Here is a 12901-nt window from a genome sequence, read left to right on the forward strand (position 1 = left end):
CGCTTTCCTGCAGGAAAGCAGTCATTAAAGTACGGAGAATGAAAAAACCTGACATAAATCCCATGTTGATATATGTCAGGTTAAGCCCAATTTAGCACAGTCAATTTACCATGCTGTCATTCAGCATGCTTCACAACGGTTTCATTAAAAATATCATTTTCTCTCCCCGTGTGTTTTAGCTCAGAATTTTAACCAGCATCTTTCCTCCACGCCAGTCAAAGCTGCAGCAGCGAGATTACACGGACAACAGCGCTGAAGGTGCAAATAAAATATTTACACCATCAAAGCCTTTCACGCACCATTTATTACAGCGCTGATTCTAATTGACGCAGGATGACGAGCCCACAAAAAGAAATATGAAAATACTGCGATCTGTGAGCGCTTGCGTGTGTGTCTGGAGGGAGGGTGGTCTACTTGGCCCCGGGGCAGATACACAGTAAGAGCAGTGATTGACATTACCTTACAACTGAGGCCTGGCTGAAACAATATCCGCTAATGTGCGTGCAGCGCTGCACTAATTTCCAGCTGCCGCCGTGACCTTCTTTGGAAACAAGGTTGGAAAAATCCTTCTTTTCCTCACCACCTTCCAAATTTTGCGCACATTTCTGCACGCACTGCATGCACCGACATCGTAAACGCATGTTGTAAAGAAGCACACTGAAGCCATATCAGACTTGAGCTACAGGGAGTACTCCGGCTATTAATTGAGTAAGGACAAGGACGGATTGTGATAATGAATGGAAATATTTGCACTGATGGATATTTCACCTAAAACTGGCTTAATTTGCTCCAACTAGACCCAAGTGCAATTGTTGAGTGTGAATGAAAGCCCACATGGGTGTAACCAATTAATTTTTGCAATTTTGGTGACCAACTTGCTTTGTTGCTTTGTCTTCTTCACCTCCCACCCTACCCCTTCTTTCTGTCACACTCTGCCTTTCCATTTATATAGGCTGAGTGCTTAAGCACCTTAGTGCCTTCTGGAACAGAGGGGAAACTGTCTTGGCAAGCATATCCATTCCTAATCATATATATGTGTGTGTACATGGGTCCTCATGCCAGCTCCGTCCAAGCATTTAGTTTGGTGGCCCTTGTGCCTGCATTCAGTGATTGTGGCGTTTTTATCTGCACTCACGCACAGACACAGACTTGCACACACACCCCATTGTCGCTGCAAAGCAAACTGGGAATTCACAGCCTGGCGTGTGAGCGAGAGATTGGCTCTATTGAGCGTCTTGGTGGTTTGCCAGTTCTGATTCAGTGTGTTTCTTTGTGTGTCTCTGGTTTTGTGTCTTCGTGTTTGATGGACCTACATACATCTTTGACTTTGAACGGTTAAGGGTGTTTGTAATCACCAGTGGGACGGGAGACCAAAGTCAATATTTTAGCTCCACAGTTTCATTGTTCTTGAAAGCACTTTAATAAGCACACAGAGACACGGCAGCGCCGCAGTATTACTTGGTGTTAAAAGCTGTTATTAGTTTGGAGACAGTTTTAATGTCCCTAAACATGCCAAGTGTGTGCTGTTTGCACAACAGGAAGTGGATAAAATCATTTAGTTTATCTGTCTGAAACTAAAAAAAGATAGAAGATTTTTGTTAAGTCATCGTGAACTCGTCTGCATAGTCGTGAAATCTTGTCGATGAAATAAAATCTCTCCACACAAAAGCCCTGTCAAAATGAAGTCTATTTAGGAGTTCATGATGTCATTTATGTTCAACTTGTTCCGGCTTCTGGATACTTAATGAAAAGCTTCTCATTGAACTGCTGGACTGCTCATAGCTGCTTTTTTTTCTTCTTCTGAGAGAGAGAGCACTTCACTCAGGTAAGTTTGCTCAGATAAGAGCTACGCTGTAGATCTTGGCAAGCTTACAACTCACTTTTACCGTGGGAAGGGTCAAAAAAGTAACTCCGAGAAACTTTGCTAATTGCGGTAATGTGCCACATTTAGCAGGTTTTAGTTTAATGAACCGTCTGAGTTGAATATTTTTCATCAAACAGCAGGAACGTGCATAATATCTTTTTAAATAGGAATTTGAAAAAAGAAAAAAACAGAAGAGAAAAACAGAGAGATCACCTTGAGGTCTCGTAGCTGTTTTCCTCTTGCTAATGTTTGATTAGAGTACTTCACTTGGCTTCCAAGAAACTTTTAATGATGTTGTCATGGAAATAACTGTACATTGCCTGAGACTCCTGAGGGCTGGTTTGTTGCCATGGTGAAGTGTTCCTGCAGCGTTGTCCGCGCATGAAACAATGCTCATTTACATAACTACATTGTTAATGTTTATTGGCGATATTCTCACATGTGTGAAAGAAGAATGCTGAATTAAGGGTGTTTTTAAAAGTAGAGATATGTAGATACATCATATCTGCTAAGCCAGTGGTTCCCAAACTTTTTTTTGCTGGGCCCCCCTTTGTTTTACAAGAAAAATGTTCGCGCCCCCCCCCCCCCCCCCTCCCCCCGCACGCACACATCCTCCATCCACACACACCCATATTTTGCTCCATTGCGGTTTATTTCACACCTCAAACATTTAGTAGATAGATAGATATAATTTTATTTCGAACATGCAAATATAATTGAAATAACAACAGAAACAAACAAAAAAAACCAACCTTAAAAATCATCAAGTTTTCATGTATATATCTATGTCTACTGTGTGCTCGAAAAGGAGTAGGATGAAGTTTACACTTTTCCTGTTCCTACCCCCTTATTTCAAATTTCATTGCTTACAAATCCATATCCAGGATTCAACATTATTTGATCATATATGGTTAACTGTGTACAAGTCTAACACATTGAACATACACAAATAAAACCATTTTCAGCACGTACACCGGAACAACAACAAACTACATTTTTACATAAACTGTTATAAACCCTGTCTATAACAGCCGCTTAATCTCTGAGCTTATTTTATATCTATGTGACAAACACCTTAATGAACACTTAAGGTTGGGCGACCCTTGATCTATAAAAAATGAGGACACAATGAGACAACTCAGTCACTGAGACGAAGATTTCATATATTCATGCAATTTATTATTTTTGAACAATCGTGTGAATTTTTGTATTTGATTACCTGTCTTGATTGCATCTGTATAGGTGTTCCACACACTAACTCCTCTGACTGTAATGCTCTGATATTTTGCATTTGTCCTCACTACTGGCTTGCTGAACATAAGGATTCCTCTCAGGTCATGAGTATTTGGTCTTATTTGGAACAAGTTCTGAATGTTGTGGGGCAAAGATTTATTCGCTGCTTTGTACATTGTTTGCGCAGTTCTGAGGTCAACCAAATCTTTAAATTTGAAAAATTTTGCAGAATGTAAACAATTAAGCAAATACAAGTAATCTGCAATAAATTACAGGTGGTAATAAAATAAACTACAAACTCTTTTACGCTATGTCCACACCTACACGAGTATTTTTGAAAACGTAGCTGTTTCTATGCGTTTGGACCTTTCGTTCACACGTAAACGGCGTTTCGAATCACTGAAAACGGAGATTGTTTTAAAACTCAGTTTTTGCGTTTACGTGTGGACGAGGAATACAGTTCGTCACGCAACATCAAAGGTATGTGCCTTTATTCACGTCACGCTGTGCACCACGTTATTGTTTACATGAGATGAATTGCAGAATGACAGATAGAGACAAAATACTGTTAGTCTGACTATCTTCAGGTTTTACACGCTTACATTTACACACGCAGTTACTGTCCCTCCATTTAGACAGGCAGAGGCATCACGGTGTGATTATTTTACATGTAGTTGTTTTTTTCCTGTGTAATAATATTCAACATTGCTATCAATACATTTTTCAAAAATACCTCTCTGTGCAAAATGGGTTCAAAAACATAAACAGCTGTGAGATACTGTTAGTCTGTGATTTGAACCGAGGGGACAAATCATGGCAGGATCAGCCTGATATTATTTGTATCCCACTGTAACTTTACTGTGTAAAGAGCTAACATCTCCAAAATGTAGTAGTTAGTCATTACAACAAGTGTTTGTGAACTAAAAATCAAGAATGTGGGATACTGTTTGTCCGTGATTTGAACAGCCCAGCGCTGCTCCAGACGCAGGGAAAACCAATTCTGTCACAGAGACCTACCTTTGCACTTGTGCAGGTGAAGCCAAAGGGCAGATATGCTTCACCATATTTTCTAGTCTTTGGCTTAGAATGAAGTTGGTTTGGAAACATATTCTGCAATGCTTCATCTCCTGCTTTGCGTTTCTGTAGGCGCCCCGTGCTAGCAGTGTCCAAGCGTTTTGGGTTTTTTCCCCCCCTTTTCATACCGCGCCCCCCCCCTGCAATGGCTCTGCGCCCCCCCAGGGGGCGGGCCCCACACTTTGGGAAGGTCTGTGCTAAGCGATCATGAAGATGGCTTTCCCTGAATAAGTGTACATATTATTTACTACTGTTTCAACTTGCATAGTGGACAAAGTGTCAGAACAAATATTGGTGAGGTCAAGAACTCAGCCCAGTCTGACCAATTAAATTTACATGAAGAAATTAAACTGTTCTCAAACCGATTGGAAAAAGAAAATTTACTTGAATAAACCAATACCAGAAAAAACGTATACACTGTAGATCGATATAAAGGTCCAGAGATCCAGCCATGGTGGGTTTCTCCACACATCCTCCAGGCTATGACTCAAGTGGTCACTGTAGAACAGGCTGCATGCTTTCACCCTCACTGACAGACCAGAAACTTTCTCCGCATTTCTGTGTGAAACATCCCTTCAGGCCGCTCTAAACGCAAAGTCTTTTATCACTCTCGGCTCTGTATCACGTCAATCTGTCAGGGTATCTGGGTCTGAGCAACCCAGGGACCCTGACCAGTTATGAACTTGTATTATAATATATGTATTTTTGGTATTGCTGTCCCTCGTTCTCCCTGCTTGTAGATATATGTGTGTGGATGCAGGTGTGCTGTAAGCACTCGTTTACAGGCATCTTCAGGCCTGGTGGGTGTGGCCCTGGGAGGTGATTGGCCACACCTGAAGACCGTGACACACATGCAGCTGATCAGGCCTCGTCGGAGGAGCTACTTGAGTGTGGTGGAGCGCTCTCCGACGCTGGATCATTGTGTGGCTTCACGTTAGTCTCTCGACCAGTTCATAGTTTAAGTCTGCTGCATTATTGTGTGTCTGACGGCTGCCTCTCTCTTATGTCCCCAGGAGCAGCGGGAAGACGAGAGGACAGCGAGCACAGGGGTGCTCATCACGGAGAAGCGGAGACAGGAGTACTAGCACTGGGAAGAGGACACGTCACAGGAGTCGGGAGAGCACGGGGATTTATTGTCATGTTTTTCCATCACTGTAAATAAACGCACTGCTAAGCACACAGAGCTCCGCGCCTGGGTCCTCCTTCACTACACTCCCACGACGGTTTGCCCTGCCAAACCGTGACACAATCTGAGCGGAGATCAGTTCAGGCTCAGAAGCTCCACCCACCCGCTGGTGAAAACTTTTGTTTGCATGAGGCAGCCAATGAGAAGTAGAAAAACTGCCTAAAGAAAGAAGGGACAGGAGCTAAAAAATGTTTCCCCACACAGATGAACTGAGAGCAATAACCATCATCCAGCAAAAGGTGAATAAGGATATTGAAAGCTACTCTGGTATATTAAAAATAACTACAATAGGGCAGCCTCTCTCTTCTGCCTTACTTTTTAAAATGATATATCATCCCCCTTTTCACCTCATTAGTTTTTTTTTGCTTTTCTCCCTCTGTCATATCTCTCACTCATCTCTGCATTCTTCATTACTTGTATCTCTTTTCACTCATACACCACTACTGTATTTATTCATTAGCAAGTATTAGTATATAAACTCTGGCTTTCTCCTATAGTTCTGTGCTGTTTCCCTCAACTCTCTTCTCCCTTCCCTCACCCCCAACCGGTCTTGGCAGATGACTGCTGCTCCACGAGTCTGATTCTGCTGGACACTGCTTCCTGTTAAAAGGGAGTTTTTCCTTCCCACTGTTGCCAAATGGTTGCTACTAGGTTGTGTAGGGCGATCGTGGCTCAAGAGTTGGCAGTTTGTCTTGTAATTGGAAGGTTGCCGGTTCGAGCCCCGGGTTAGACAGTCTCGGTCGTTGTGTCCTTGGGCAAGACACTTCACCTGCCGCCTACTGGTGATGGCCAGAGGGGCCGATGGCACAATATGGCAGCCTTGCTTCTGTCAGTCTGCCCCAGGGCAGCTGTGGCTATAACTGTAGCTTGCCAGTGTGTGAATGTGAGAGTGAATGAATAGTGGAATTGTGAAGCCCTTTGAGGGTCTCGAAAAGCGCTATATAAATGCAATCCATTATTATTGTGTGCTTTTTGGGATTGTTGTAGGGTCTTTGCCTTAGAATATAAATATAAGGCACATTGATGCAACTGTTATTGTGAATTGGCACTGTACTGATACAATAGAACTGAACTGATGTTATGGACATTCACTGGTGAAAAAAGTAGGTAAACTCACCTGTCCTCCATTTCCCATTCGGTGCACATATAGCAGAAGACAAACTCAAATCATATCCAAACATATTCATACATCTAAAGGACTTTCACTGTTAGGTTCTGATAAAAGGGAGCTGTTATTTAATAGGCACCTCTTCACCTCATAGTGCGAGTGTCTGGGTTGAGGGAGAAGAGCACTGACAGGTTGAAAATGACTTAATATCACAGCTAATTACATGCACGTGCAAGGCTTTCATGCCATATTTTGAAGTTATTTTTTTCTTTCTGAGCTGAACATAGCTTTTGCTGACAGTTTGTAAGGCAGGCGGTCTGCAAAACAACAATCACACGTATGGAGTTGAGAAGTCATTCGCAGGGCAGCCTCGCAGCGAGAGGAGTCAGAACTACAAAATGAACAGAAAAGGAAAAACAATAATGGCATTCAAGTTCCCTGAAGACATTTTCGTCACATTTTCCTGTCATGTGGGTGTGGGGGTGGGGGTTCACCTTTTGCTCTTTTTCTCTCTTTATCACTCTTCTTTCTCTTTTGTTCATTTCCTCCTTATGTTTCGTCCTCTCCTCCCTGCTCTTTTCATTTTCTCTTCTTTTTCCGAGCCACCCTCCTCCTGTCGTTGACAGCTCCAGTTAATTTAATGTCAGCTCTGCCAGGCTCGCCTCAGCGCTGTGAAACAGATCTGAGCGCAAGAAAGTGCGAGAGTGGAAGAAAAGACAGAGGCGAAAGGGGAGCAGGAAAATAAGAGATAAAAACTACTTCAAAACTTAAACTTACCAATAAATAGATAATGACGATCAAATAAAGAAGTCGTACTGTCAGAGCTGATACATGGGAGTTTGCCTTCCCACAATCCTTTGCCTCTTGCACGGGAGGCAATTACAATTTCACAGGTTGAAAATTAAAATTCCCTGTAGTGTGTGTTTGCGGGTGCCCGTGTGTGTGTGTGTGTGTGTATTCCATGAGATAGAGCAGGCTGTCAAAGTGATTTCAAGCTGTTTAAAGCCTAAGCTCGCAAAAAGGATCCTCGTGCAGCAAAGGGAGGAAAAGAATCTAAATCTCCTCTCCCCTCCTTTTTAAAAAGAAAACTAATTCCTTGAATATTAATTGCCTGGCTGGGTCTTGACGATCGGCTTATTTGTTTGTGATGAGGCTGCAAAAGAAAAGTACTCATAATCCCTGTCTCTTTCTCTCTCTCTCTCGCTTCTCATGCTGTCTACTGCTTGCATTAATCTCTCTTTCTGCTCTTTTCCTTTGCGCTCTCCAAATCTTTTTTCTCTTATTTATTTATTTTTTTTTACCCTTTCTCTATCTTCCTCTTTCTTGGAAAATGTTAGTTATTTGTATAATATTTTGCTCCTTAGATAAAACGATAAGCATTTTAGAGTTGGTGTCATCGGATATTGAAGTTCTAATATCTAATTTCTGGTCCTGCTTTATTTACATCCCTGAAGATTTATGGCCCATGTCAGGTTTCATTTTCAAGCCCCAGAGTGTAGCGTGATTTATTCCCATTATAATAGTATCTCCACTTTCCAGTCCCTCTTTCTGATTCCTTACAGCATTCTGTGCAGGCTACATGAGCTATATAATCTCTCTGAGTGTCTGTATCAGTCATCAGTGTTTATGGGGTATCACCCTTTATTCATCCAAGAAAGTCAATGGAGCACACACTGGGAACCACTAACTGCAGCTGCATCCACCCGGTGTTCTCTCAGCTGCTCTGCTGGGCCTGAAGTCTAGATTCCTTGCTCAAGGGCACTGTGGCTGGGAAAGAAGGAAGGAAGAAACCCCTAAAGGAATATTTAGCTTGATTTATGTGTGAGCTCTTTGATTGAATAGGAACCACTCCAGGAATTTAAAAGGTATGAGGTCAGCACTCGCTAAAGCAATACTTGAGTTAATCATGATTTCATGAAAAAGACATGAATGGTTTTGTCACACTCAAGTAAAAATATGATGAAAGAATTGCATTGTTTTTTTGTTTTTGTTTTTTTTGCATTCAGCAACTGATCGGAAGCAGTTGCTGTAACCAAACCTCCGGGCGACCAACCCTTTGAATGCAGGGCATCTGCACAGGTCGCCTGGTGGGAGGCAACCTGTCTCCAAATAATCACTGATTGATTACAATCCTTCTCAGACAGAATGGTGAAGCAAATAACTTCTGTCTAATGTATAGATGGAGACTGGCAACATGTTGCAGTCACTCTGAATCAGTCAGAGTAACTGAGCACAACTCCTCTGCAATGAGTCTCTTTCCATTAGGTCACTTAAGAGGTTGCTGAGTGGTTGCATCCTGGTTATAGTGCCTATATAAAAGCATGAATACTGGGCATCTTGAATCAACCGACCAGCTTTAACTACATCACTATTTCTGGAGGAATCTTTAAGTTTCTGCTTCAGATCTTGTAGGTTTTGGCCAGACTCTGTAAGTTTTTAGTGAATATCTGCGTATGTTGACAGCAGGATATTTGTGTTTTTCCAGACTAATCACAGTTAATCACTGTATCATCACAAACAGATTGTGTGTAATTGCAAACTGGACACCAATGAGTTAAAAACTGATAGCAAACTGATTGAATTTTATTGCCGTCTTGATGCACCAAAGTTGCTTTGAAGACAGCAACTAACTGAGCGGTTGAGGACCAGGTCCCCGTCTTCAAACCAACAATTTCAAAGGCAACAGAATCACAAATTCATTGCAAACGATGCCTTTTTTACTTTTACGCATCGTTTTCTCCCCGGTTTGTCCTCATGTCCACACTGAGACGGTGTTTTCACTCAACGAAAACGCAGTGTTTTGAAAACGCTCTCAAAAACGCGTACATTTGAAAACGGTGCTTTCGCGTCGCAGCATGGACAGCAAAAACGGAGACTTTTTTAAAGCAATGACACATTTTAGTCATGTGATGCAGTCAAGTGACCAATTAAACTAAGATAGCAGAGGGCATTATACAGCAGTTGTTTTGTTTGCTCTCAATTTTGACATCCCTATCAAAGATTAATAGTTTGTACATGCTTCAGATAGCTTTTCTTCAAATTCTTTAATTCTCACTTGCCTTTGCAACTTTGTACCTTTGTGTTACTCGCAGCAACAACTCCACCTCATTGTTAGTCCATTTAAAAAACTCTGTGCTTTTCCTCGACATTTTGACATTTTGCCGCGACGTTTCAAAGAGCCGGAAAGTAAATAAACGGCAGGCAGTGATGAGGCAGGCCAAATCGTCTTGCGTTTCACGCAAGATCATAGAGTTTGAAGCATCTTTTTATGTGACAGATAAATTTTGTCATCCATAGCGATAAACAGCACATGGATGTGTGTGATAGGTTTTCTGTGCATGTGCAGAGGTCCAGACAAACCACAAACTCAAACTAATTCACTTCCTCTTCTCCTGGCCTCCGGCTGTTTGCTGCTGCCTCTGCACATGCACAGAACTATCTGACTCTAACTGCAAAGTTTACTCTTAAATTAAGTTTCAGCTTGAGCAGATGTGTTATTGTGCACTGACATGAATTTCCATTTTCACTTTATACACATCCATACCACCTCTTTCACTTCACATTGTAGCTGAATGCAAAGAACACATTCTAGCGGCCCAGGGTGCAACTGTAGGGCAGAATTCACACTTTGTCACTGTTGTGGAGATAAGACGAGCCAAACCTGTTACAAAGCGAACAGGTTTTCTCTCTGCAGGGGCAGATAGAAATCCCAGAGCAGCTGGGAGCAGAGTGATTACAGGCTGCTTTGAGCAGCAAGCAGAAATTACTGTGGCTCCTCTCCACTCACATACTCTTTTCGTTTTATGTAGACTTGGGACTTGAGCAAGGTTGACTAGGTCACACCTTTTGGCAGAGCTCTGCTCATTCATTTTCAACTACATTTATTTAGCTGTACTCAAGATCTAAAACAGTTTAAGTCCTCTTCTCTAGCCTGTAGGGCTTTTTTTTAGCAGAGTGGATGTTACACCGGTGGATTTAGGAAGGGCCTTTTGAAGGACATTCTCAAAAACCTGCTGCAGTGAGATGAAAAGACAAACTTTTTTTTCTCTTTCTTTTCCTTTTTTTAGAGTTCAGCACCAGACACAAAATCTGTAGCACAAACTTTTTGACTTTGGAAAATTAATGATGGTGACTCGGTTTCCCCTTCTTATTTTACCATTTAAATAAACTCACACCTCCTCTTGATTTTGTTGATTGTGTTTTCTTATGTGGTTCTAACAACTCTCTCTCATGAAAAAGCTCGCAGTATGATTGTCAACTGATCATTTATTTACATTTTTCCATCTGCTACACCAGCCTCGCTTATGGGAGTAGTTATTGCTTTCAGATGCATTAGTAAGCAAATCAGATTTCTTTTTCAGGTCTCGGTGAAACATTTTTTTTAATAGCTAAAACATTAGCAGGAACATGATTTTAAACCCTGGTGTAGCTTCCAGAGGAAACTGAAAGACTATTGAATAATATAACATGCTGACTTATTACTTAGGAAATTGCAGTGCTTGTGGTGAATGACTTCTTGCAGGGTGTTAATGTAAAAACCCAGCAGAGCAGGGCTCACACTTTGCAAAAGACAACCTTATGGAAAACATATTTTACTCAGCATGGGATGATGCAAAACAGCCCCCCCCCCCCCCCCCCCCCGTCCCTCACCATAGTTGATTAATATTGCTAAATATTAATATAATATTAGATGCTGCTCGATTAATAATGCCAAATCTTGCTGACCTGTGCTTTCTGATTTTATGCTTCCTGCACTACATGGCTTTGTGTATATGCACGTGTGTGTGTCTGTGTGTGTGTGTGTGTGTGCGTGTGTGTTGAAGGCATTAAAGTGTGAACGCATTTCGAAATTGCTCTTAAATTGCCCACGGGACAGGTTTGGTGAATATATGCCTTGCAGAGCTGATGGAAGGAGGACTACTCATCCATGGTGGAAACACTTGCGTAGGTAAACATAAAATAATTTTTTATGTATAGATATACACAGACATACTCTGCTTTCCCCCACCATTCCAGCCACACTGATCAGTCTCTTCTGATCCTCCTCCTTACCCTCTTCTTTTTGATGCTCATAACTTGCTTCTTCTTTCCCCTCCTCCTTTCTTTCTCCCATTGCTGTGAAAGACGAGAACCTGATTTCTTCCACTAACCCCCCCCCCCTTTATCAGTCTCCCTACCCAGTCAGGTTTAATCCTGTTAGTTTTGGTGGATATATGGGGTCCTGCTCACTCTGACTATTCCAGTGAGACATTCCCCAAAGAGCGACCGTAGAGATTCAGTTGCACACTCAGTTTAAAACTACTTCTGTAGGGAAAAGTGTTCACGCAGAATACATTTATATGCAGATGGATTCGCCTGCTTTTACCAGAAAGTGTTTTAAATAAGGAATTACTGAAGTGATAATGTAACAATTAAAAAAATATATATACACATTATATAGTACAGATTTTGGACTGTATGTGGTGACTCTTGGTGTTTACTTTTATGCATGAAACGCCTGAAAACCATGAAGATTTGCACAGTCTCGCATTATCCTGAAATTACTTTAAAGTTGCAGTATGTAAAATCTCACCACTAGATGTCAGTAGACTGCAGATTCTAGTCAACTGAATTGTTAGCACGAACAGAATTAGAGCTCAAAAGCATAAAATTTACACTTTAACCCATAATGGCTGTGGCCAGCCAGTTTGTTTCTACTACTGTAAAAAAGAACCCCCCACCCCCACCACGCAAAAAAACAAAACCAAAAACCAAACCAAAACATTGTATATTTTAAGATATTTGACTAATATAAACACTCCAAATTTTTTAATTGATTTGTTAAATATTTGGCAGCCCCCTCCAAACGCTGGCCGCTATTCATCTGTAGTCAGCGTAGGCTGTCTGTGTGCTCTTTACCTCAGCTATCAATAGGCCAGGTGAGAACTGCTGTCTATTAACTCTGGATGAGGCTGTAAAACTTTGTGAAAGAAGCCCAGTATGAGATAAGTGATAGTGACACTGAGGTTAGTTGTTGAGAATGTCCTGGACTTTTCTATCAGTAGCTTTTGTTAGCCTCTGTTAGCTGTTGTTAGCCTCTGTTAGCTTTTGTTAGCCTCTGTTAGCTTTGTTAGCCTCTGTTAGCTGTTGTTAGCCTCTGTTAGCTGCTGTTATCCTCTGTTAGCTGCTGTTGGCCGGTGTAAGTGAAACATTCTTTAAAATGAATCTAACATTGTTGGACAGTGAATTTGCTCTCATATGATGGTGTATCGGGAGAAAAGTGTGATTTTGAAGGACACACAAAGCTATCATTAGCTGCCACAATTTTTGCTTAACAGCTGTTGTTGTTTAGCCGACAGCTGTCTGGAGATGGGGGGGTCACACTTCTAATCTGCTGACAATAATATCAGGAATAAATAAACATGTTGTCTTGCATTAAAGGCCTGAATTCAGTTCA

Source organism: Perissodus microlepis, chromosome 11 (assembly GCF_051167445.1).
Source record: "Perissodus microlepis isolate ML-2025 ecotype Zambia chromosome 11, ASM5116744v1, whole genome shotgun sequence".
In the NCBI taxonomy this organism is placed as follows: domain Eukaryota; kingdom Metazoa; phylum Chordata; class Actinopteri; order Cichliformes; family Cichlidae; genus Perissodus; species Perissodus microlepis.